Raw genomic sequence first — 27846 nt, 5'->3', positions numbered from 1 at the left:
ATGATCATTCATGTCCTTTACCCTAAAGGAAATGGTCCGCGGGACGTTAAACTAAAATTTTGCTTCATGTGAAACGTTTCAATTTATGCGTTACGCTAATCTCAGTAATAAAAGAGTCACTGATCTCAGTAATAAACAGTCACCCTAATCTTTGTAATAAACAAGCATATTGATCTCAGTAATGTTACACTATGTTCAGTAATACTATCATGTTAATTTCAGTATAAACAGACACGCTAATCCCAGTAATAAACAGTCACGCTAATCTCAGTAATAAACACTCATGCTAATGCCAGTAATAAAGTCACGCTAATAGATAGCTAGATCAGGCACGTAACCAGGATTTCGTGAAGGGGGGGGGTCCGTGACATAAAATACTGTGGTCTTCACACCAGGAGCTTGATCATTCTAAAGTATTTTACTGGAACATATACTGGTTCGTTTAAACATGATTTCGTACCAAAGGGGGGGGGGGTGAGACGTGACATGAAACATTGAAGGCCCAATCAATCTAAACTACTTTACTATCAGCATATATTGGTTTGGAGGGATTGTTGGTAAGTATTTTAATAAACTACGAATAAATCTCGAGTATTTTTTTTTTTTTTTAAAAAAAAGCCGTATTGAAAACAATTTTACAATATTTACGTTCTTCCTGTGTTCATTTAAATATAACAATTTTCCTTTCATTACGACCTCAACTATTACAAAAAGTACATATTCACTTTTATAAAAAGTACACTGATGTCCAAAATGATTGTCGCATGTCTATGACTCTTCTTGTAAGAATATAATTTGATAATGATTTTGCAGCGTACTTTTAATACTGATACCATGTGTATAATCGGGAATTGTACAGACCCTATTTGTGGTAAATTTCATAGGAAAAGAATTATAAATACAAAAATTAGAGTGAGTAAAACGAAATGTTGCTAAATGCACAAGAAAGTTTTATTTTTATTTTATTGTTATTATTTACTGCTCTTTTGTCCAAATTTGCCACTTACATGTCTTTGCCGATTATACACATACTAACATTATAAGAAATACGGACGAATTAGTTATCAAATTTTACTCCAATAACAACATATTTATAGACATGCGAGATTAATTTTGGATATGAGTGTACAAACACAATAATGTCTTGTAAAATATTTTACAATATCTGCGTTCCTTTCTCTGTTGAATCAAATGTTAACACAACTTTCTTCCCACATAATTTTTTTGTTTTTATTATTCCGTCAACTACTGTCTGTACCAAATGACAGGTTAAAGGAGTACTAGAAAATTGTTTTTGAAATAACATGTTTGATAAAGCAAGGATGCGATGACGAAAAATTATGATCAAAAATGTCCACGCTGTTACACAACCGGCATTATGCTTTCAGAAGCTTGAAATTTCCCTGACTAGTAGCAGAAATTCTAAGAATTGCGTAACTTCCAGAAATTTCAAATTCCCTTACTCTTCCAGGATATCCCACTCACCTCGCCACCATGTATTGCAAGTAAAAAAGAGTAACCAAAAGCTTTCTGCATTTTTTAAAAAATTTTTAACGCCGATTCTTCTTTTTCTCATTTAAATTTGAGAAGTTTGGTAAGCAAACTGAATATATATATATATATATATATATATATATATATATATATATATATAATGTTAAATTTAAACAATAAACTATTAGAGCTTTAAATTCAGCACTGTAATGCACAGCAGGCCAAAAAAGTACTACGAGATGTTGACTTAAAGACTTTTCTTGTTTGGGATTGAGAAGAAATAAGTAATACAACTCACACCTCGAAAAAATTTATTATTAAATCAAAACGCCTGTGACTGTGTCACGCTCCTAATATTTCATAGTCAGGTCAATGATTGTCAGTAACTGCTCTGCCTACTACATGATTCCAAAAGATATAGCTAGCTTTAAGATAATGTGAAGATGAAACGAAGGCTTGGGGGAAATTAGTGAAAGTAAATGGTGAACTATTGGCATTTCGTCCAATAAAATGTTTAGTCGTCAGAAAGGGTTCTTAAAAAAGTATTTAGTGCCTAATTACATTTTCAATTTGTTAAATAGTATTACATAAAAATGTCGGTCAAGACCAATCCACAATCGTTTCCGTTTACAAAGAAAGATGGCTGATCTAAATAAATACTCTAAATCTACAATTAGATTAACTAAATTCTTTATTGATAATTGACTAGCAAATAGCAAACAAATTTAAAATTGTTGGCACAATTAAGAAAATAATGTGTAGAAGAAAATATTATTATTTGTTTTAAGCTTATTTTGATTTCTAAATTCGAAAGGCGCAATGAACTTTTTAGATACAAACTTATTAATTTGTGAGAAAAAATGTACATATGAAAGTAAAAATGTTCTTATATCTTGTTGAAAGTATAGAAAATAGCAATATTGCAATATTTTATTTGTACTATACTCAAATACTGAGTACTGCATATTTTTATTTCCTAAACGGTTGTAGACAATGTAAAAATGGTTTAATTAACATACAGACTCTTTCTTGCTTCAGGATAATCAACGTTACTCGAACATAAGTTAGTCTCTAAAAATTTGTCTCGCTATATTAGAATTACTTTATTAGAGTCACGCAGTGGAATTTATAGCTTTGCATTGTTAGTACGTACGCTACGACGCACAATAATTATAATTACGATAATTATGAACGGATACGAATTTCTTGACTGTTTATTCTATAGATAGCTAGAGCGATCACTTCGTCGAATTCGTTAATAAAATCAATCCGTTAACGTGTTAGCGGATAACGGAGATTTTAATGGCAGCTATCCATATTTCATACAAGGAAATATTTTTCGTGATCCTCTGTACTGTACAAGTATTTACAGAACTGTCGCTATAAGATATTAGAATTATTTAGCACTTTGATTAAGTTTTAATGGTGATTAAGTTTTATAATAACGAATCCCAGAGTTTATTAGGACATGTTAGTGAATGAACAATACATGTGGTTATTATTTAACCGTAAATGTCTGATGGTACTCATGTTGTAGCAATATTACTATTACAGGCTATTAACTAGCTAGTACAGTTTGGTTAAAAAACAAAGTAGCTTAAGAAACAGGAGGAATGAAACAATCCTAAGTAGAAACAACAACTAAAATGCATCTACTGGCGTGTCTTACCATTTGCTCAGAAACGTATAACGTGATTATGAGCGTCCACTAGAATTTTATTTCTATGTATAGAAATTGGAAATTTTAAAAGATTGGAGGGTACCGTAGAATACATCATTAACACGATCAGGTATACGGATGATACAGTTATTATACCTAGAACCGAAAAATTACTACAGATGATTGACAAAATAATTGACACCGATAAACTATACGGAATCGAAATCAACATTAAAAGAAGTCATGAGAATATCACTTGGAAACGCGCCCTATACTTCAGAGTAAAGCATAGAGAACTTTAAGAGGTCGATTGTCTCAATTATCTGAGAAGTATTTTCACAAGAGACGCTTACTATACCAAAGAAAACAGGTCAAGTAGACAAAGAATCATTCAATAATTAAAGATCACTTTTTTAACTAGCATGATTATTGTTGGACTAAGAAGGAAGTTAATCAAGTGCTATATATGAAGCATTGGGCTATGTGATTCAGAGACTTGGACATTACGGAAGTTGGAGAAGAAATATTTAGAGAACTTCGAAATGGAATGTTGGAGGAAAATGAAGAAGATAAAATGGAGAGAGAGAGAGAGTGACAAACGAAAATGTTTTAAAACGTGTAGGAGAAAAGAGAACACTTCTAGCCAGCATCCTTCGTAGGAAGGCCAATTGGATTGGACACATCTTGCGAAGAAATTGTCTTCTTCACACCGCCATAGAAGGAAAGATGGAAGGAATGTAACCAAAGAATACTAAGAAAAAGAACAGAGTTGATCGATTATTTGAGAAATAGAAGAAAATACTGAGAGTTAAAGAGGAAGCTGAATATCGAAAAACATGGAAGAAATATTTCCAGGTCCAAACCTAAAATTGAAGAAAATATTCATTAATCCCAGGACCTGCCAATAGTCAAAATACTTAATAATAATAATAATAATAATAATAATAATAATAATAATAATAATAATAATAATAATAATAATAATATAGAAATAAAAGTTACGGTCTTTCAGGTTCCAGTTTCTAACACTAATTAATGTTAGGCTGCACTATTATTAAAACATGTATTTGTGAAAAATGTTCCCAATGATTAGGCTTTTGCAGGAAACTTCATGCCAAGTAAATCCACCCTCAACAGTAAATTACCCCTGTGATTTTTTAAAATGAGAAATCACTTTAGTCATATTAGGCCTATTTAATGAAATATCAACACACGTACATGAGTTATTTTTGAGATAAGTGTATAATAATCCTAAGATTACATCTCTAAATAATAAAACACATTCCCAAGAGTAAAATATCCATTAGTTTTTTATTTAATAAACTGACTTATGCACAGTTGTTAACGAAATCTAAAATTTATTTATAAAATATGAGCAAAATCGCCTTTAAAGCAACTCACCCCCTTCTGAAGTTTCAGATAATAAATGCGTTATGCCATGCTGTCAGGCTATTAATGAAACGTTTATTTATGAAATATGAACAAAACTGTCTGAGTAATTTTTTTGAGAAAATCGTCCGAAAAGAGCTTACTGTCCAAAGAACAAACTACCCCGTCTGGATTATCCACATAGAAATGATTTGGCCACATTATAGAGTTGTTACTGAAGTATTAACGGATGAAATATTAACATAATCGTTAGAGCTATTTTCGAGAATACTGTATTGTTTTTTTTATTATTATTATTTTCACCTTTCAATAAACTACCATTCGAAAACCTCCCTGTTGGAGACTTTTAAATTTCAAATTTTGGCGTTTATTGGTTGAACAGTGTGGCCTCTAGGCGAGAGTAGCCCTATATCTATCGAACCGACAAACAGACGGACAGAGATTCATAAATTACTACTTCGGTATATAGAGACCACAAAACGTGCTGTTCCATGAAAGTTCGAAGTCATTTTTTTAAAAAATACCTAACCAAATACCTAAAAATACCTAACCATTTTAAAAATAAGGGTCTTGAACTTTACTCTTTTAGTTTCGAGTTATAAAATCATATATTACACAGCTACAAAATATTGAATTCGGCCCTTTTTGTTTAATTTTCGTACTATTTTTCAGCCCACTCCAGAGCTAGGACTGTGGCAACACTGTATAAAACCGTAAATATTTAGTAAATATTATTAATTACTTATAAAGGATTTAGTTTAAAAATATATCTTAAGATTTTTCGCTAGGGTCACCTCTATTTTACTGAATTTTGGTGAGTAACTTAAGGACAATGAAAAACATAAAAAATGTTTGGTAGGTAAGCAAGCAAGGTAAGCAAGATGGTATCTACGAAATGCTATTAGCCTATATGAACTAGTAATTGTTTTCAAGACCTGTATAGTGTATGAAATAAGGAACCCAACAAATATTCTGTCATAAATAGCGTACCCAATTTCTGATGTACAAAAACATTAGGAATCATTATTTTTAGATAGCATTTTATAGCTATTACTTGCTTTACTTTTTAACATTTTTATATCCTTTTTATCTATCAGTTATTCACTAAAACTCAAAGAAAAGGGGAGAGCTTAGCGAAGGGCTTAACATTTACAAATAAATATTTTTATTAATAATAATTAATTACATTCATTAATGCTTTAGGTAGGGGCGTGGCATATAAACACAACTGATCGTTCCGTTGAATAATAATGTAGTATATAAATGGAGAGGATCTGAATGGCAGTTTATGAGCTTAATTTGCATTTAGTTTCTCAAATAAAACATTCAACCATCAATTAGAGGTAATGATTTGTTTTTAGGCGTCCATATTTCTAGGGTCCCTGAAGTAAGACTGATAGGAATCCCTAAATGGTTAAAATAACGATATTATATAATATTTTTCTATAAGTTTAATATATACATACTAAATATAGTCCTAATGCATATTACTTGATTCATGTGAAAGATAAAAGTGTACTATACAAGCAATTTATACGTATTGTATTAGTTCATTTTTAACTGACAAAGCATTTCAAATTTCAGGAAATTTAAACCAGTTTCTTATTTATCTTAAGGAAAATCAATAATAAAATATAATTATTTCAATACCACTTTATTTTGTCCCCTACACTTCTTTGACTTCACAAAATTAAATATACAAACGTTTTGTATTATTAGAATGTTTTAATTATGGAATATTATTAGTTCATAAGCTAGCCAACTTATTTCTACGTAGCTTTTGGACTTATGTGATTCGCAGATTCAACAAAGTCTTCAGCGTTGTATATTACAGACCACTCCCTGCTCTATTTTCAAGATAATTAACTCTTTCTTAAGGTAATTTCTATTAGGACGGACGGTAGAATACAAAGAGAGACGTTAGATTTATTTTGACATTACTCCAAATATATCATGTAGACAGATTTTGATGAAACGCAAGATTTTAACACTACGTCTTCTCATATTCAAAATAGTTTCGTACAGTCAGTGCACAGTTTTGCCTAATAACAGTATTCATAATCATAAAACATATTCTAGTTTTGCTTATTTACACATTAAAATTACTCCAATATCAGTGAGAATGTGTTCGTGAAGTTATAAAGGAAAACTACAATATTGAACACGTAGTTTGCACATACAAAGATTATAGGGATGGTTTCGATCGCTATAAACAAATTGTAGCATAAGTTGTATGAAAATCAGCTTTCAAACTAATTGAATATCATGAGTCATATTATTACTTCGTTGTCAGTTATTTAATCCTAATATTAAATGAAATAATTATAAGGAAAGACGTTATTTTTGTGTGTTATTTAATTGTTTATCCTATTATATTAACTTGTAATAGATATCTCAGCAAAATCTGGCATCTATATCGATCACTGGATAGAAATAAATATACATTATAACTACAATATAACAATTCACTAATTAAACATGTGAAAGTGTGTCGTAGAGATCTTCCACCATCCACTATTTCAACCAAACAAAACCCTATATGATGCTACTCTTCATATACATTCCAAACTAAAGGGTGATTTCAGCACCTTGGCCAGCTTTAAAACTCTTAATTTAATTACACGGACCGAGTTATGTGATTTTCTTTATTCACGGAACTGTTCCTCCCTTCCTCGGAAAATTTTTACATCTCGAAAAGAAAAGTTCATTTTTCAATGCTACTACGTACCTAGTTAGAGGCTATCGTTTACAATCATGCAGTATTGCAAATAGAAGTTTGTGTTTTTACCTAACTTATTCATTATTTGTGGGAATAATCGGAGGTTTTTATTTAGGACAATAACAGCTATGTTAATCTTTAATTTACTGATATTCATTTTTTTATTATTATTTTGACTGCGAATAGGAACTTTGTTTCCTTTCAAAATGTACTGTTTATTTTGTCATTATATTAAATAAAAGTCCCAAAAGAAAACTAAATATACAGTGAGTGAAATAGACTTTTGACATTTTCCTTTTATTATTGTGTAAAATTTTATATTAATTGTCCAATTTAACTGCTTTAAAGTGAAATCAAGTTAAGGTCTTATATCGCAGAAAAAAACTATTTAAATTGATCAATTTCAAAATACTAGGTATTGATCACAACACGAAACTTCCACGCTTTCATTTAATTAATTAATTAATAACGTTGCGATTAGTGCTTAGACCTAAACATTTATTTATGAAACATGAACTTTCGGAAATATTTTAGGAAATCTTCATCCGAAGAAAATTCGGCCCAAGAGTAAACAATTACTTCTGTATTTTTTCTCGAAAAAAAGAATGACATAAAATATTATAGAATTGTTAAATACTGACTTATAGAATATAAGTCCAGTTGTTAAAAACATTTCTGAGTAATTCAGGTATGTTAATTTTCACCCTCAAGTATCTACTCTTATTTTTAGAATATGAACATAACACGAACCCGTTACAATTAACAATCCTTAAAAAATGGTCCGAATACGTTAAATGGATTATCTCTAGGCGAGTGTACAAGATCTGACCAATGGAAGAACGAAAAGACTAAAAGAAAAACAATCTTAGCATATATGAATCCTGAAACATGGAAGTCTTTGAATGTAGATTTTTTCTACGATCACCACATTTTCTTCTCTTTTATCATCACTCGAAAATAATTATTGATAAATGATATTGACATTGATGGTAATTATTGATATCAGAGAAGTGAGTGCCAGAGTATGAAATTAGTTTTATTGCGAGCTATAAGTTAACATTCATGAAAACTGTCTGTAGCCTGATATCATTAACATTTGGAGTGTAAATCGTTCTTCCGAACTATCAGAAACTCAAATGGTTCACCGATCACGAGAGTCAGGAGTTACTTTGACACAAAAGTAGCTTTTACAAAACATATAAACACTATCACTTAGCAATCGATGAGTCTTCTAGGATTTTGCACAGGTTAACAGAAATACGAAACCTCTCTCCCTTAGCAACGTTCTACTTAAAATGGAATATTGTTCACCCATCTGGACAATGTCAGCTCATACAAACCTATCCCGGTTAAACTCAGTTCTAAGCTTCTTTCTGGCAATAATACGTTTCAAAGTACCTCTCATACATGCGATGGCAAAACACGAACTTACGAACATTAAATATTCAACTACCTGACACTCGTCATAAAATCAGTGGCCTCTAATATCTGTACAAGCTCACACTTGGCCAGCTCAGATCCGAAACGCTACTCTCAGAATTGTATTTCCGAGTTCCATTCGAACAGACATATAACATACATCTTTTTAATGTAGTACGACCTAGAGTGTCAACAGTTCAACGATCTCTGTTCTACAGGCTCCCTAAATTGTACAACAAAATGTTACATACAACCTTAGATTTATTTAATTCTGAAACTGCATATAAATCTACACTACGACGTCATTTTAATAGATAAATTCTAGTCACCAATTGTCAGCCATTTTTGTTGTTACTTAGATTATTATTATTATTATTATTATTATTATTATTATTATTATTATTATTATTATTATTATTATTATTATTATTATTACGTGTTATAGTACCGGTATCTTTGATTTGTTAGATATTCCAATGTAAATTGGCGTTCAGCTGTACCTGGAATTATGTTCGTAAATAAAATAAAAATATATTAACATCTATATTTAGAAGAAATACTGGTAATAATAATTTCTTATTAGTAAAATCTCATTCCAATAACTTTAAGTATATTAGTAATTTCGAGGATATTATATTGTAATATGCTAGAAAATTTGATCAAAGGAAAGCAATTATTTATTTAGTATATTTAAGTTAATTTGTAGAATATTTGTACTTTAAATCTGGAAATAAATTGCGACAATTCTTTAGTGCTGTAGGTAAATCACACAACATTTTAAGGAACTAGGAAACTCAAATACTTACACTGAAATTTTTTATGACAAGACATTCTTCTATCTAGGAAAATGAGTAGGCCTAATGATGTGTAATCCTTTGTCAAATCGGAGAATAAAACTGTCTTCCTGTAAATAATGAAACAAAGAAAAATTTTCTGTATGTAACATGATCATTCCTAGCTCAGAAAATTTTATGTTAATCGCTGATTGTATGGGGGCTGCTGGCCACGCTCTCCTTTGTTTATTTTATTTCTTGAATTACTAGGCCTATATCTAATATCAAAGGAAAAGTTTGTTGAGCTCCAGTTAAAATAAACGAATAATACAAGGAATACCAGATTTAGCTACATTCCAAAGTGGTGCTGAGGTATCTTGATGTTCTAAATAGTACATGTTCAAATAATAGAGGCAGAGGCGTTATTCGAATATTAAAGTGTAAAGCGAATTTTATGTGTTGGACTTATAAGCCTACTTTAATTCATCAGCATTAGCCAAATAGGAAGATGGTACTCACCACTACCTCTATAGGCGCTGATGACTATGTTACCACCAACTCAATTTTTACAAGAATCTCTTAATTTTCACACTTGCTGTCTTGAATGCTGGCTCCCTGTAACGATGGCCTGATTTTGTTTGTTTGTTTGTCTTCAATTGTGCAGAAAATGTTTCCTCGTTCCGTTATTTGCAGGAAGACAGCTTAGATCTAATCCTCCGACTTGGCAAAGTCTTACGTATCGATACTCATTACCTAGATAAAAGAATACCTTGTACGTAAAGAATTTAATTGTAAGCATCTGAACATCATTGTTTGATAAGATTTTACGTGATTGACCTGCAACACTGGTGGATAATCTCAATTTAGTTTCAAACTTAATATACTAATATTTTACAAATTATCTTTCAAATATACTAGGTAAATATTTATTTTCCCTTGACGTATTATATTTTATTCCGGTTAAAGAAACAACATAAAATTTAACAGAAGATTGTCGTGAAGAAGATCAATTGAATTTGAAAAGTAAGCTGTTACAGTTAATGGTATATATATATATATATATATATATATATATATATATATATATATATATATATATATATATATATATAGATAGATAGATAGATAGATAGATAGAGAGAGAGAGAGAGAGAGAGAGAGAGAGAGAGAGAGAGAGAGAGACTTGTATTAGAGCGAATTAAAAAAGAAAATCATACAGTGCTTTACAGTGGCGTATTTAAGGGGTGGACTTCCGAGCTTAACCTCCCGAAATTTATTTACTATTTTTTAATTAAATGAAATACTGCTGCATTTTCACATTTCCAGGAATAAAATTAGCAAAGCCCCAAGAAACAAAATCGTAAATATACCACTGGTTGTTTATATCTATTAAAAATGAAATAGCTCAATATATTGGTTGCATTGTATAGATAATCCAGTTCTGAAATATTGATAATTACGAACATGTTACTTAACTTAAGATTTAGTTAGGTACTTTGGGGCCCTCTTTTGATTTTATTTTCAGTTTATCATAATTTTCATATTAATATCAACGTACCGACACAAGAAGATATCGTCATGATGTTTCTGCATATCTTCTACGAGTATATACTAAAATATTCAACATTTATTTCATATTAATTATAATTTCTTTTCATAAGTAAACGTATTAACTTACCGAGATATACTTTGCTAAGTTAGTGTGTTTCTCACCAATGATTGTACGGTAGAGTCAATTTGAATTATGCTTTCAATTAGCGTATCAACGTTGTTGAATCAACAAGTTGCATAAAAACACGTGATTGAATGCATCAATATGTTCGTAAACAAATCAGATATTTTGTATATACCTGGGAAAATTTATATTGTATTCAACGTTAAATTTATGATTAAAGTCACAGTATTTTCTGTAAGTTTATAAGACATCATCTTTTTGTTCTTTCTTGTGATATGGGAACGGCATAATATCTCTCTATACCGAAGAATTTTCTCAAATTGTTTTCCTTATATTTTTGTACTGGTCATATTATGTGATACTACGCATGGCGCAATCGACAGCCTGAGGGATGGATGTAGAAAAAAAAAATAAAAAATGCTATATGTAAATGGAAGTTTTGCTCATAGATGGCAGGAGTGACTGGATTGTTGTGTGTTACATTCCGCCTCTTTTTATCGTCAGTCAAAACTCGTTTCGCTGGTAAATGACGCTAGATGGCCGCAGGAGGACACTCGCTCTGAAAAATTGCTCTCAGAATTCGATGCTAAGGAGACTCGGGCAACTACGTAAATTGGCTTGGTGGAATCAAGCATACAGGAAGAGAGACACAGGGGATAAATGAGTGGTGGATGGGGAGGGGGAGAAAATGATAAAAGAGAATAAAATGAAAATGTATGTAGGATGTCCCTTGCACAGAGGAAAGTTTAAAAAAAAATATTTGGCGAAAAAGAAATATTATATTCACAATTCTTGTGAAGAACTATAGTGTCTACTATACTCGTAGCGAGAACACTGCAGAGTTACGCGGTATTTTCTACTGAATCTACTAGGTTTGTTTTGAGATACGTTACTACTAATTCTGATATTCACATCTGTCTTAAAATTCCTAGATCAGTTATATAAAAATGTTCGATCTATACTATACATGTTGTCAAGAGTATACTTTCCTAAAAGAGGTTGGTGTGTTCAAACTCTGGTAACATCATGTTGAACTTCTAGGCAATATATATATATATATATATATATATATATATATATATATATATATATATATATATATATATATATATATATATATATATATATAATGTATAATGTATATATATATATATATATATATATATATATATATATATATATATATATAATGAGAATTTCATATATGATATTTACTTCACACACTATCATTTCAAACAATTACTCTTAAGACAACAGTGGTCAGCCCAAGATACGTGTAACATCAGGCATGGGAAACCACGAAAACGTAGAATCGGAGGAAATCATTATTTAAGCATTCCTAAATTTTTAAGAAATTACATTAGGTACTCGACTCATAAAAAGCTGAATTTGGCTTACTGACCGTTACGAACTCAAGCTTCATCCAAAAAAAAAAAAAAATCATCTTTTTAATTTCATACTGTAAGTTTCAAATTATTGTTATGTGTATAAGGATTATCATTCTGAATTAAAAAAATGTAATTAGACAGTTGCATGAATCTGCTTAAACTTAGCATTGATAATAATCCTTTATGGCTCTTAAATCGGCGTAACGAAATACATGGTTCACTCAGAGTCAAAATTATCAGGAATAGAAGGGGTACTTGTTCTGGGGTGAAGTTAGGAGGGCCAGTATTACGTTGGAATATGTGTAGCTACCGTTTAAAGTGATAAATACCGTTTAAAATGATAAATGATGGATTGATAAACAAGGTTGAGGAGGAAACGTAAAAGCCTCCGAACACGATTTTGTCCACCATAAAAAAAAAAAAACTCCACCTGTCGTATAATCTGTCTGAATTTTTTTTCTTCGTGTTGCTGCTACTTACTTCTGCACAATGTGCTCGTATATTGGATTTCTAAATTATTAACCAAAATAAATATTTGATTCAATAAATATTACATATTTTCTAACTATGTCTTATAGTTTTCGCTCTATTGCACTGACATAGGAACTGAAAGTTTAAAAGAAGTTTTGCACTATCTTCGGTTTCTACAAATATATAAAAGCTAGCGTGGGATTTATTTCTGGGATCTGGCATGCATATCTAAAAGCCATTTCTCGTTAGCTATTAGCGTTGCCATAGTCCTTTCTTTTATATTAATCAATAAATGGAAACATAATGGCTGTTTCAACACCAAGGTGTTAATAACTTATTATTTAGATATTAATGACTTTATGTACAACTTAGGAAGTCTTGGTCAGGAAAGTTGCCAAATTTTTCAGAGAGAAAGAAAAAGGAAGTTCTTACGATTTTTAAGGGGAAAAAAATGGAAAATATGTATGATATTCACAATTAGAACAAAACAAAACATATATGATTTCACATGGTAACGTAGAACAATTATAATTGGAAATTGGGAGAGTTTCATTGACAACAATTAAAACACATAAAAAAGTATATTACAATTTCCGGTAGGTGTACATGTGATTTGGATCCCATATTAAGCCGTAGATCTTTGTCTCATATAGCCATTGTGCTGAATTCAAATCCAACCAATGAACTATATTACACAAATCTTTTTTAGCTTTTAATGTATTTTAATAAACATTTGTGTATTTTTAACACTCCCACGCCCTCTTTTGAATGTTGAAAAAACCCTTGCAGGATATATCGAAATTCACAACTATTTGGAATTTTTCTCTTAAAAGCTCTTATTAGCTTCAGTACTTGATATCGATGTGTTACGATTGATCGATACTTCGTTATGATTTGAGACGAAGTTGACAGGCGAAAGTTAAAATGCTAAAACCAAATTATTCTTGAGTATAAGATTGGGCTGCAAGTTAGATAGAAGATGAAAACGCAACCGCTTGAATGTTTTCTCTGAATAGGAAGTTACACTATTGAGTTGCATTTTTAACAGTATGTGAGAAATCGTCCCTTTAATGTAAAAACAAATAATTAAACTATAATACATTTTTTTAAAATATCCAGACCTGTTATTTATTTATTTAAAAAAGAGAAGCAATCATTTTAAGAGGGAAATAACGTTTAACGTAAAATGTGCCATTACGGAAAAAACGTAAAACCTGGCAACCCTATGACCAGATCAGTGACTGTATATATAATTCCATAATGTACGCCAGTATACTAGCCTAGAAATATTGGCGTACCAATTATCCACGTAAACATCAACATAATCTTCTTTTTCTCCTTTGTTCGCTCCATTGTATCGTCTATCAAATCTTGCCTAATAGATATATTATTACTAAATTTCTTAAGTTGCTTCTTTTACCTTATGTTTAGAATTCTTTTTTTCTTTCATAGTTCTAAGTATCATTGTTCATTGTTTTTTCCATTCCTTGTTATTTTTCTTCTTAATCTTTCCACCTAATTCAGAAAATCTGCTTTCTCACTCATACGATTTAGCCAAATATTCGAGAAAAACAAATGCAATTCTTCTATCAACAATTCAAATTTCAGTTCACTACAAAGCTATTTAATACACAATCATGGTTACAGAAAAAATATGGACTTTAAAACAGAAGTGAGAGTTGAATTTATTTGTGGTTACTAAATGCTATATATCTCGAAATTTTGATTGTTTTTCTGTGGTATCAATGCTAACGTGTTCAGGATATGTAATTACTCAAAGTATGTAATTGCTCATGTACTAAGAAATCATAAAATAGTGAGTATATTTTGAAATTATTTTACATTTATGATCATAGTATAGTGTTCAGCTTCCGTTACGTATTTAACGAATTTATCATGAAATGTTAGGCCTATATATACCTAGTATGTAGATATAGATGACAAAAATATCAGTGTGAATGTTCGGAGAAAATGGAGTCTGTCATCTTCTACATGAATCAGTGTACTATATAGATGAAGAACTAAAGACTATTGTAAAATAAAAATCTCTAAATAACATTGTTTCATAATCTTACAAAATACACTTCTGTAAATATCATATAACTAAACAAGCTCCTAGTTACGGTTATATGCAGTATTATTATTATTGAGTATTATTATTATTTGAGAACTTATTCAAAATGAGAATTTGATGCATATTATATGTATTTATACGCTGCCTGAGACAGTTAATGTTTAGTGCTTAGAAATTCGAAATTTAAGAGGAAATACAAAATTATCAATTTAAAATCTATTTTTGATCATGCACAGAAACATTCAACATGATAAGTTTTCCATGTGTCAAAGAAAAAATATTCTACACAAATTTGCAAGAAGGTGTGAACTTACATATTATAGGACACTTTGAGTTAAGTACATGTAGTATACATGGAATAATATGCCTTGTTGAAATGTTGGTCCAAACTATATTTACTAAACGGTAAGGATTAACGAGTAGGCCTATACACCAAGTGCTTAGATGTTTTACTGTGCTTTGTTAAACAAGAGGGGGCAAAAGGTATTCTGTTGAGGTCCCGAGGGTATTGAACTGTATATATGCGATTGTGACTGTCTTCCATCAAATTAACGTAATTATTAGTGACAGAAATTCGTTTTATGGATTTGAACTTAAATATTATAAGTTGTTTTAAAATTCGATTTTTTAAAGTTTGTATCAAATAAAATTAGAAAGTAAATTGACTTTTTGATTGCGTTCGAATTATATTAGTTTTTCTAAAGTACTGCGATTACCTCAAAAAAATGCCACAATATGCTGAAGAAATACAAATCGGGAATATCAATATTTCATTCCGATTATTTTGCATATTTTTTCCGCACTCAGTTGCTCTTTTCCTCACATAAAAAGTGTTCAAGTGTTTGGTAGGTTTTCCATATCTGTAAGGTAAAGTAGGGAAATATTGCGGGGTAGGAGAGATAGCCCGGAAACCATTGGCCAGGAAAGGAAAGGGTTTGCGAATAACAAATCGAAGATTACAGCTACGCAAATAAAGCCGACAATTGAATTAATGTGTCGATAGAAGTTGTTCGGTAAGAAATATATTCAGTGATTTGCATGAATGGTGCAAAGAAAGAGCGCACATTTTCAGAATCAGGTATAAATTCGTAGGAAAGATTTTGATGTCAAATAATCAAAAATTGATGACTAAGATTATTGACTAAACTAGCGTTGTACGTAGTTTACTATTAGTCTAGAAAATTCCTTCTAACCAATGCAAGTACATATTCACTCTTACTTAAATAGGAAAGTTCACACAATCATGAAGTAGGAGAAGCTATTATACTCCGCGCCATCCAAATTGTTGTATGGCATCAGCCAATAAGCTCGCAGTGCGCTGTTGCTGAACCTTCAGGGAGAAATTTAATCATTCATAATTGTCCACTAATACGAACACAATCAATTATGAATGATTAGACTTCTTCTTGAATGTTCAGTAACAACGTACTGCGAGCTGATTGGCTGACGCCATATGCCAATTCGGGTGACACAAAGTATAGTGCAGTATCGCTGTTGTGCTGCGCGATCTCACCTATCCCACTAGGAGAAATTACACCTAAAATCATAAAGGCATCAGCAGTAACAACACAATCACTTCCGCCATAATGCACAAGACACTGAATAATACAGTGAGTTATTCTTAACAATATTCCTTAAACATCAGAAATGTTATGCATTTTTTGAATTGAATTACCCTTATTTTACTTTATTATTATATTCTCTCCGTTAAATCCTTAGTTATTTTAATGTAGACTCTCAGTAGAATTCAATTTCTTGTTGTGTGGTTGATACTGGATAGGATCAGATTAACTTCAATCAGTATTTCCGTAGAGAACAAAAAATATAAAGAGGAATTTAATACATTTTTAATTTGAGAAAATATTACAATAGTTATGGTACTTGGACCGACGATTATTATTTAGGTTTGTTTTATCTTTACCACTACACCGTCTCCTTTAGCCTAACCTTCATAACCGTGGGACGTAAAAATTAAAAAAAAAAAAACTTTACCACTTCATCTAACGGAGATTATTATTGAAGTAAATTTTATTTCACTTCGATCTCAGAAATTTTGTTCTATTTAAGAAGTTTTAGATTTAATCTAATAACATTATCAAACAACTTACTTTGATCAAAAAATACGATAGCGAAGCTGTGGCTTAGTGGTAGAGCATTTACCTCTGGTGCATGGGATCCTCTGTTCGATCTCAGCTCACGCCAAGTGAGCTTAGTGGTTCACAAACACCATATGTATGGGTTTTCTCGAGCTTCTTCCGTTTCCTTTCACTTTTCTATATTCCACCATTTCATTAATTTCTCATTATTAACGTCTCCTTTAGCCTAGCCGGCATAAGTGTGGGTCGTAAAACTTAAATCTTACATTTATTCATTTCCAAAAACATGATAAACACTCACTTTTAGAACGAAGCGAAGCGGGAAATGTATGAAAAAATTTAACCGCAGAAAGTAAACTACATAATTCTGTATTAATTAGATTAACACTTGAAGGTCACGATGGCTCAGTGGTAGAGCGTTCACCTCTGCTGCATGGAGTCCTTAGTTCGATCTCAGGTCGCGCCAAGTGAGCTTTGTGGCAAGTGACCTGATACCTACGGGAGGGGAACACGTGACCGAGAACACAGCAGTACTGTCACACAAGCAGTGTTGTCATTCCAACACAAAGTTATAGTTTTTTTTAAAAAAAAATCAAATAGAACGTAATCATTTTATGGCATTAAAACGATTGATATAAAACGTGAAAGAAAATAAGAAAAATGTGGGTTATCAGTGTTGCCAAATAAGGGATGTATCAGGCTCTAAAATTGAGAAATTATTTGGTCCGTACAGAGAAGCGAACAAATGTATTTATACAAGACAACAAGACTTCATAAAGAACAAATGTATAGTAGGGAGTAAACTACAGAATGTACAACATCCAGTGACTAACGGGCTTGATACAGGATTCTCCCCAAAAAGGACACATGTTAGAGTAGCTGTAGACAGAAATCCCATGTGACATAATGCGGAAATGCAAACAAGAAGTCTTCCTGTAGCGCATAAATTCCAATGGCATTACTCGATATCTCGAACCGTTCCCGAGAGCTATAAAACGAACTGTCTTAGGTTTGCAACACTGTATAAAACCCTGCATTCCTTCCAAACCACAGAAAGGGAAACGTAGCACCCAAACAGAATACAGAAAAGTTGCGGCACGAAAGGCAACAAATATGTGACAAGAAAGTACGTCAGAAACGATTCGCAAAGATTAATGACCTATGATAGATGTCATTCGAGTTGTCGAGAGTATAGGGAACGTTAGCATGTAAGAGAACGATGTGGATAAAACACACTACATTCAGGTTACCAGTAATATGCAGGCGGAAAATATTTTATCATAATACACTAATATATACAACAAAAAATCCATATACTTTATTATATGCCAATACTTACATTTCTCTTGTAATACGCATAATTATATATATATATATATTAATTAACTACATTCATTGCGTAATTATACGCATAATTAGATATATATTAATTAACTACATTCATTGCTTAATTATATATGTATTATTTAAGTACATTCATTAAGGTTAACAAAATAAACAAGACGGCTGCATACATCCAATTCTTTTCTCCTTTTTTTTAAGAAAAAAGAAAACAAGACAGAAGATAGTCCTCATTATTTTACGGCCATACACGAGAGAAAAAAAAGGAACAAGCATGTAAGTTTCGTGGTTTCTTTCATGAAATCTTAGACTATAGCGTCTTTACCACCCTGGAGAGGAATTTTAACATAGACAATTCAGTGACTGATACGAAACAGACCATTTATTTATTTTAAGATGTTACTTGTAGCTTGTCACCAAGGCACTTTCAAGAAAATGACCATAGATATAACAGACGAACTGCGGTTTTAAACCGTGGGTGAACCATTTCCCAAAACTAGCTAACATGCACACAGTTCAGACTAACTGGGGACAATACTAACAGAAACAGAATGTTCAATACGTTGTCACATTTATAGAGCAATAAGCACGCAAAATTTTAATGTATAAATAAAGCTTCGCTACTAAGAGCGTATAATAAAATAGATAACATTGCGCTCCGATGGCAACACTGCTTGCATCAGCTGCTAAATAAAACAATCTATTCATCATAGAACGATGTAGTGTGACCTCCTCTGAAAATGCTCTTTTAATGTTTTCAAATGCCGTTTGACATTCAGGAGTCCAGCGGAATAACGTTCCTTTGCGCAAAAGTGGCAAAAGTGGCGAGACTAAATCTACATATTTATTTTGAAACGCCTTGTAGAAATTTAGGAATCCCAGATAAGACCTCAGCTGTTTTACATTTCTTGGAGGAGTGAACTCGTTTATTGTCTGTATTTTCTGAGGATCCTTTTCGATTCTAGAAGGACTCAAAACATAGCCTAATATAGGCACCGTATACCTGGCAAATTTGCATTTTGATAGCTTTATTGTTAGGCCTGCCTTTTCTAATTTTCCCAGTATAATGTCTAAGTGTCTTAAATGGTTTTCAAACAAATCCGACCCACATATGACATCTATGTACGCCTCGCAAAACTCATCAATTTCATTTGTTAATATTGTCTTTAGTGCTCTAATACTCGAGGATACTGCTGTCTTTAATCCGAAACACAATCTTTTATATACATACGATTGACCACCATGCACAAAACCTAAGAATTTTCTATCTTCTTTTCGCACTGAAATATGATTGAAAAAACACGAAAGATCAAATGTACTAATAATCTTCTTTCCTTCAAACTTTTGTAGTACTTCAAAAGGCTGAGGAGGAATATCGCTCATACCGCGTATTCGCCCATTTAGATTACGCATATCCAAACAAGTTCGTATATCTTCAGAGTTTTTCTTTGGGACAATCACAAGAGGTGACGTATATTCAGTACTTTGTTTTTCTATTATATCCCAAGCTAATAATTTTTCCACTTCCTCATTCACTTGCTTCCTAGATTTAAAAGGGTATGGGTAGAATTTTGCTTGAAATGGCTTGTGGTCTGTGAGCTCTATTTGGTATTCATATCCCTTTAATAATCCCGGTTTATTGTCGAAAACTTTCTGATGTGACATTAGCAGTGTTTCCAACTGCTGCCTTTGTTCGGCAGTTAAATTTTCCGTCTGCATAACGTGTTCGCGCAATGTTATCTATTTTATTATACGCTCTTAGTAGCAAAGCTTTATTTATACATTAAAATTTTGCGTGCTTATTGCTCTATAAATGTGACAACGTATTGAACATTCTGTTTCTGTTAGTATTGTCCCCAGTTAGTCTGAACTGTGTGCATGTTAGCTAGTTTTGGGAAATGGTTCACCCACAGTTTAAAACCGCAGTTCGTCTGTTATATCTATGGTCATTTTCTTGAAAGTGCCTTGGTGACAAGTTACAAGTAACAATCTTAAAATAAATAAATGGTCTGTTTCGTATCAGTCACTGAATTGTCTATGTTAAAATTCCTCTCCAGGGTGGTAAAGACGCTACAGTCTAAGATTTCATGAAAGAAACCACGAAACTTACATGCTTGTTCCTTTTTTTTCTCTCGTGTATGGCCGTAAAATAATGAGGACTATCTTCTGTCTTGTTTTCTTTTTTAAAAAAAAAGGAGAAAAGAATTGGATGTATGCAGCCGTCTTGTTTATTTTGTTAACCTTAATGAATGTACTTAAATAATATATGTATAATTAAGCAATGGATGTAGTTATTAATATATATATATATATATATATATATATATATATATATATATATATATATATATATATATATATATATATATATAATTATGCGTATTACACTCTCCCTAGCCGCTCATTCGATATGATATATCAAAGCCTTTCGATCTAATATATTGGATGCTGTGGTTTACTCGCTACTGTACATTTGTTCCTTCTACAGTCTTGTCGCTGTACATTTGTTCGTTTCTTTGTATGGGCCCCATAATTTCTCAAATTTAAAGCCTCATATCTTCTCTTTTTTGCAACACTGATAAAACACATTTTGCTTAATTTCTTTCACGTTTTATGTCAATTGTTTTAATGCCATACAATGGTATACGTTCTATTTAAAAAAAAAACCTATATTTTTTTCTAAGTTTGTGTTGGAATGGCTACACTGCTTGTGTGATAAAACTGCTGTGTCCTTGGTCACATGTTCCCCTCCAGTAGATATCAGGTTGCCTTCACACATTTTACCTTTTCTGCCTTTTCCCGGCGTGTTTTGTGGTATAACTCGGCACACCCTCACCCGGCCACTGCTTGGTATATGTATTATATGTAGTGGGTAAACAAGGCATTTCCGCACCGAGTGACTATCACCACGATGATTAGCGATCCACAATTAGTGAGGGTATCAATTTCCATAAATATCTAGCTGGCACAATTCGCATGTGTTCCTTGTAAGAAAAATTAAATTGCTATTGGCATATACTAAAGTAGTGTCATAGTGCAAGGACCTTACATTTTGATTTCCTCCTCTTCGAACAAAATTTTCTGGAAGAAAGCCTGAACGTAAATGACAATGATGTACATTCTTTAAACTCCAGTATTTGAATAATAATGAAAGTAACTTACCCTCAGTAATTATATCAGAATGCATATTGTGGGTCAAATTCATAGTCGAATCGCAGTAACACTGTTATATTGCCTGAAACAAAACAATATAGGTTAGACTACTAGAATAAGTAAATTTCCGCAAGGTAAAATCTTATATGTCACAGTTAAATATAACTTGTAGACTGACTATAAAAATCAGTGCTAAGTGCCAAATTGAAAATGTCGAATAAAAAGACCAGATTTTACTTCAGAACTGGTAGCATATAGACCCACACGCATTCTTCTGGCGATTTTAAACTACTTCCACAGTGAAAAATAGGTAGCTCGATTTTAACTGAGCAGTGTTAGGTACATAGTCTACATTTTAACATTAAAGTGAACTTTTCCATATTTGGCACTAAGTACGGATTTTATTTTCAGTCTACAATTGTATACCAATTGGTTCTGAATGTTGTTTGGCATTTGGACCCACAATGTGATATATCAATGTCATTTTATTCTTCAAGTCACCGATAAAATTTATCAACAATTGCACTACTCTTTTGCCTCAAGATGCAGAATCAATTGATATACAAATAATTTTAGCTAAATATGAAATATTAGGTTTTGCATTTTCAGTAGCTATATATCGACAGTTGGTGTATAAATTATTTAAAAAAATATTGTATTTTTTAACAACACGATAAAGATAAAAAATAAATTACAGTAATGAAATACTAACGACGTTCTGAATAACCATAATTTCTTAGTAACTCCTGAATAACTATACTTGTAATTTCTGAATAACCATAGTACTCTAATTTCTTATGCCATATTGCAGGAGTACCCATAAGCCAAGATCGTGACACACAGCGTTAGTCACATTTTATAAAGGAACCCAAGAATTGAGATTTATATCAGGTACGAACTTTTCTTTATATATAGATATAGAAATTGTATAATGTATTCAATTTTTGCAAGTTTTAATCAATGACATGAACTTAGATTGCACTTGAAATCAGAACCATTCAGAAATTTAAAAGAAAGGGGCATGTCAAGTGCATTGAGGTGAGCACGTCATAAGCTTTGAATAGATAGGCATCGCTGTACATTGTAAAGTTATAATAATAATAATAACAATAATAATAATAATAATAATAATAATAATAATAATAATAATAATAATAATAATAATAATAATAATAATATAAACAAAATAATTGTACAGGTTGCAGAAAAATCAGCCAAGCAAACAAAGCTCCACTTTTATGTTAGGGTAGAGATATTACAGTATACATTTAAGTAAATGTGCATGCAATGTGAACAAATTCATCCTGAATAATTTTCCCAAAATTTAAAAAAAAAAATGAAAGAACTTACTCCACTAGAGAACTACAATTAGTAGGATTTTCAATAAAGTTATTTTTGACATAATGTAAGACCGTTAATGAAATATACATGTATAAGCAAAATTGTTTCTGATAATATCATACAAAAATAAATTTCCTCAATCATAAATTGCACTATGTGGTTCTTAGAGAACTGAATGATACAAATTTGTTGTGTTCTTGATGAAAATGCTTATTTACGAAATATGAGGAAATTCAGTGTTTCTATTTCAGAGAACATCATTCCCATTAGACTTAACCTCCATCATTTCTAGAAGAAAATTGAATTACTGCATATTTAAGAGTTTTCAACGAAATATTTACTTAATAATTATAATCAAAGAAGAGGGTGCCGTTTTAAAACAAATTATCCATTCAAAACTAATCTCTATCTGTAAAATACCGTTTTCATTTTTTTTCAAATTAATGATATAAGTAGTGTTATGACCTATAGGATTATTTATAATATATTTATTTCCAAAATATATATTTTAGGATCAAAAGATCTAACTTTTAGTCAAAAATTTTCTTGTAGGCCCTGAATCTGGAGAACTACATATAGTCTAACCGAACTCAAACTATCACTTAACTCAGACATGACGTGTTTATTCCGTAAAAAAATACAAAAATTAGATTTAGGGGCCGTTCAAAAATTTTGTGGCCTCTAATCCAAAAACTAATTATTGGCCAGGATTGCAGTATTTAGATATATTTTTGGATCATTCCTAAATTCTTGGCCAAGATCGCAATCTTTTGATGCAATTTTTGATCATTCGTAAAATTCTTGGCCAAGATCACAATCTTTTGATCCATTTTTTGGATCAATCCTAAAATGTTTGGCCAAGATCGCAATATTTTGATTCATTTCTTGGATCATTCCTAAAATGTTTGGCCAAGATCGCAATCTTTTGATCCATTGTTTTTGATCATTCGTAAAATTCTTGGCCAAGATCACAATCTTTTGATTCATTTTTTGGATCATTCCTAAAATTCTTGGCCAAGATCACAATCTTTTGATCCATTTTTTGGATCAATCCTAAAATTCTTGGCCAAGATCGCAATCTTTCGATGCATTTCTTGGATCATTCCTAAAATTCTTGGCCAAGATCGCAATCTTTTGATGCAATTTTTGATCATTCGTAAAATTCTTGGCCAAGATCACAATCTTTTGATCCATTTTTTGGATCATTCCTAAAATGTTTGGCCAAGATCGCAATACTTTGATCCATTTTTTGGATCATTCCTAAAATGTTTGGCCAAGATCGCAATCTTTTGATCCATTTTTTTGATCATTCGTAAAATTCTTGGCCAAGATCACAATCTTTTGATTCATATTTTGGATCATTCCTAAAATTCTTGGCCAAGATCACAATCTTTTGATCCATTTTTGAATCATTCCTAAAATGCTTGGCCAAGATCGCAATCTTTTGATCCATTTTTTTTATCATTCCTAAAATTCTTGGCCAAGATTGCAATCTTTCGATGCATTTTTTTAGATCATTCCTAAAATTCTTGGCCAAGATCGCAATCTTTTGATCCATTTTTTGGATCATTCCTAAAATTCTTGGCCAAGATCGCAATCTTTTGATACATTTTTGGATCATTCATAAAAACTTATTTAATTGTATGATTTCTTCTTTCAGAAAGAATATTAACAAGTTTTATCCTAACTGAATTGTTTTAAGAGATGCGACTTATTGGTTATCTTAGAGTTTAAATACACTTAAATACGGAATTTACTTGAGAGGTGTGACTACAATATAATATAAGATACAAACTACATGAGCTTCCATCGGAATTGAATTAATCTAAAAGAATCTGTGCTATTTAAGCTTTCCAAAATTGAGCTACAGAAGTGATTTATAATGTTAGATATTTAATTAATTATATTTTTTAAGGTATAGAACTATCTTTATGAGAAAATTGCCATAAAAGAACTCCCGATAGCATTTTTCTGTCTTTTCCTAGGAGAAGTGAATTACGATTTTATATTATTTACGTAATCATTAAAATCTGAAACGAAACTGAAAACAATTCGAAATAACTAACTGAAACTTGTAAAGGGTTAAGGACCAATTTTAGGAAATTTACCGGGTAAATTAAAGAATTTATTTGTTTATAAGAAAGAATGAGTACAAGGGAGGTAAGGGTAAAAGTTAAGAAGGTGGTTGTATTTGTTGACCGTTTTTAATGTTGTTAGCGGCACTGTATGTGGAGGCGGATGGACTATTTCGCGGAGAGGTACACTTATTTTACTATACGGATCCAGAAATTGTAAAATGTACAGAAAAAAAATGTCAAGTCTTTAATTTGCCTATTTCATGTTGAAAACAGAACCCAACCAACCCCTGCCGGGCTTCTAATCCGTTCCTACTACTACTATTACTACTCTTACTCCTGCTCCTACAACTACTAATACTTATACTTAAAGTAATACTGCACGCATAAATGTAACGTAATCTAACGTAACTTAATGTAATCCAACAAAATATAACCGAATGCAATACACTTTGGTGCTTTTTTTTTTTTCAGTTTTCAAAGTGGTCCGGCTATACAACACAAATGCCCTTGTAAACTACCATTTTAGAATTTCCCCGTTAGTAAACGAATTGCATCCTACTGCAGAGTTAGGATATATAAACAAAATCGTAATAAGACCGCTTTAGACAGAATACTAATTTGCATTTTGTGGAGCATTTTATAGATAGCGCTCAGAAACATTTCTTAAAAGATATTGCTGCAATAAGCTAAAATGTATTTTACAGAGTCCAAAACACTATAAAATAATGCTTTTTATTGAAATTGCTCCAATCGCGACACAATAATGAGCTGCCCGCAAATGTGGACGATGAGGACTAATGAATAGATGTTTCACCTGTGTGGGCAAATGTGGGCGAAAACATGACAAACGTGAACAAGATGTTTGCAATGAGCTCTGCTTTAATAAAGAATCTTCCTTAGTGAACCAATAAATATTTGCTATATACCTCAATGTTGTACAGGAAGTATCATTTATTAGTTAAAATTAATTGCAAATTTAGCAATCAAGTGGTTATACGACGAATGACGAAAATATTTTGGCGTAACATCTAGGAACAAGCACCTAAACCCCATCGTCTAAGTGATTCAAAAATAAATCATTGTGAAAGAACCAGCAGAAGGTGGTCCAGAGTGATGCAAAATTTGCGCCACTATGCAGAATCAACCTATAAAATCGTGATGCAAAAAATGCATAAATACGTTGCAAAGAGGTATGCTATATGATTGCAGTATATGAAAAGTCTGGGCTCTATGCGAACGGACAGAACGATTGACATAACTTGATATTTTGTTTTTTGTTTGTTTGTTTAGCTATCATGAAAGATGTGAAAATGCGTCGAAGTATTACCCTCAAAATCTATACTAAGAAATTGCAGAAAATAAATTTAACTTTTATAGACAAAATAAATACGCAACTTTTTGCAATTTATTTATTAATTATCATAATCAAGAAAAAAATTAAAAAATAAGTCTGTTAATAAATGAATATTCAAACACTTTGTTTCATCGTTCAATTAATAAGGAAAATATTAAAAATTATAAAAGTAAACACATAATTGTAGCCATCGTAGTTAGAAGGATTCCTTTAAGTGGAAGGAAAATACCGTATAATATAGGAAATACATCAATACCATGCAGAATGGATTGGCATAGCATAAGTTTAGTTTCTTCTGCGATGATTTCTAGGACTGTTTAATCCATTGATTTAAAAGGTAAAAGTCTTTCTTTATGCTCAGGAGGGGTTGAGAAAATCTACTGATTGTGGAGTAAGGCTCCAAAGTTAGTAGAAGGTGACGTCATCAACACCAAAGACTGACCACCTTTAATAACCTTCAGGTTCCCGCATTTACACATTTTACAGAGGCTGGATGAATACTGGAATTGTATTGGAACGAAGCAGGGGGTACAATGAGAAACAAAATACATCCCCACTTGGGATTCAACCAGGGACGTCCATAGATGCCTTACCTATACCTTGATACTGCTGCTCTAATTCATGAAGCTAGTCAGTTGTTGTTTAAAACGAGTGAGTTCAGTTTTATATTGTGGAACTACAATAGACTTTCAAACTGCTCACATTCAATACTGAAACCGGAACTAGTAGTTAATTTCTACTACTTCCGCTTTTAGAAGAGAGAGATGCAGGTGAAACTGATATGACGCTATAATCGATTCAAAAAGAAAGTGGCAATCAACGTTGAAAACACAAATAACACAAATGATCAATTCGTGCTAGACTAAACGGAATAGAATAAACGAGCTCCTTCGTGGCTAAGCAATTAGCATACGCGCCTTTGGCGTGGAAGACCAAGGTTCGGTTCCCGGCAGGAGTTACTGCTGTAAGGGACGCGAAACTCAAAATCAACCCAACTCAAGAGATTTAACACGTTTCTGTTAACAGGAATAGATTGCAAAAGACGTTATCTTTTACCAGTTTTGATCGGATAAATTCTAATTACGGAAGACCAGAATTATTTACTTCACAAAATATAGCTGAGCGAGCGACAGTGAACTAAGGAGATTAGAGGCCCTGGAGGGCACGTTGTTTACTACCATTATCACAATTTAGACAAAAACAAGGTACTTTGTTCTGGAGCCATGAAACAAGTTCGGGAGATTCTAAATGCCATTGTATTTATCTTCATAGTTAGTATTGACTCCCCGCAATTAGAATTAACACTTTTTTTTTAAATCTTGTGATCAATGTTGAAACGAGATATGGGTAAGTTCTACAATTTCTCGTTTGAATAAATGGTTAATTAGATGCTGAACCGATTCTATTATTGAGACGATGAA

The 27846-nt window shown here is 31.7% G+C and overlaps 1 protein-coding gene and 1 long non-coding RNA gene across 28 annotated transcripts in view; one reads left to right on the top strand and one right to left on the bottom strand.

Annotated features, from left to right (window-relative positions):
* Positions 1–27846, top strand: part of LOC145664324 (uncharacterized) — a 1583153-nt gene that overhangs the window by 192179 nt on the left and 1363128 nt on the right. For all 25 annotated transcript variants that reach the window (XM_081730946.1, XM_081730945.1, XM_081730944.1 and 22 more), the window contains exon 6: positions 22464–22543. The gene's annotated coding sequence lies outside the window, so the exon portion shown is untranslated. The remainder of the gene's footprint in view (positions 1–22463; positions 22544–27846) is intronic.
* Positions 1–27846, bottom strand: part of LOC145664335 (uncharacterized) — a 580590-nt gene that overhangs the window by 408572 nt on the left and 144172 nt on the right. For all 3 annotated transcript variants that reach the window (XR_014127379.1, XR_014127377.1, XR_014127378.1), the window contains exon 2: positions 21662–21734. This is a non-coding gene — a long non-coding RNA (uncharacterized LOC145664335). The remainder of the gene's footprint in view (positions 1–21661; positions 21735–27846) is intronic.

The sequence above is a fragment of the Thermobia domestica genome, chromosome 11 (genome assembly GCF_964235325.1).
Source record: "Thermobia domestica chromosome 11, izTheDome1.hap1.1, whole genome shotgun sequence".
Classification (NCBI taxonomy): Eukaryota; Metazoa; Arthropoda; class Insecta; order Zygentoma; family Lepismatidae; genus Thermobia; species Thermobia domestica.
Note: the sequence above shows the minus strand (reverse complement) of the source record. Positions and strands in the feature narration are given on the sequence as shown.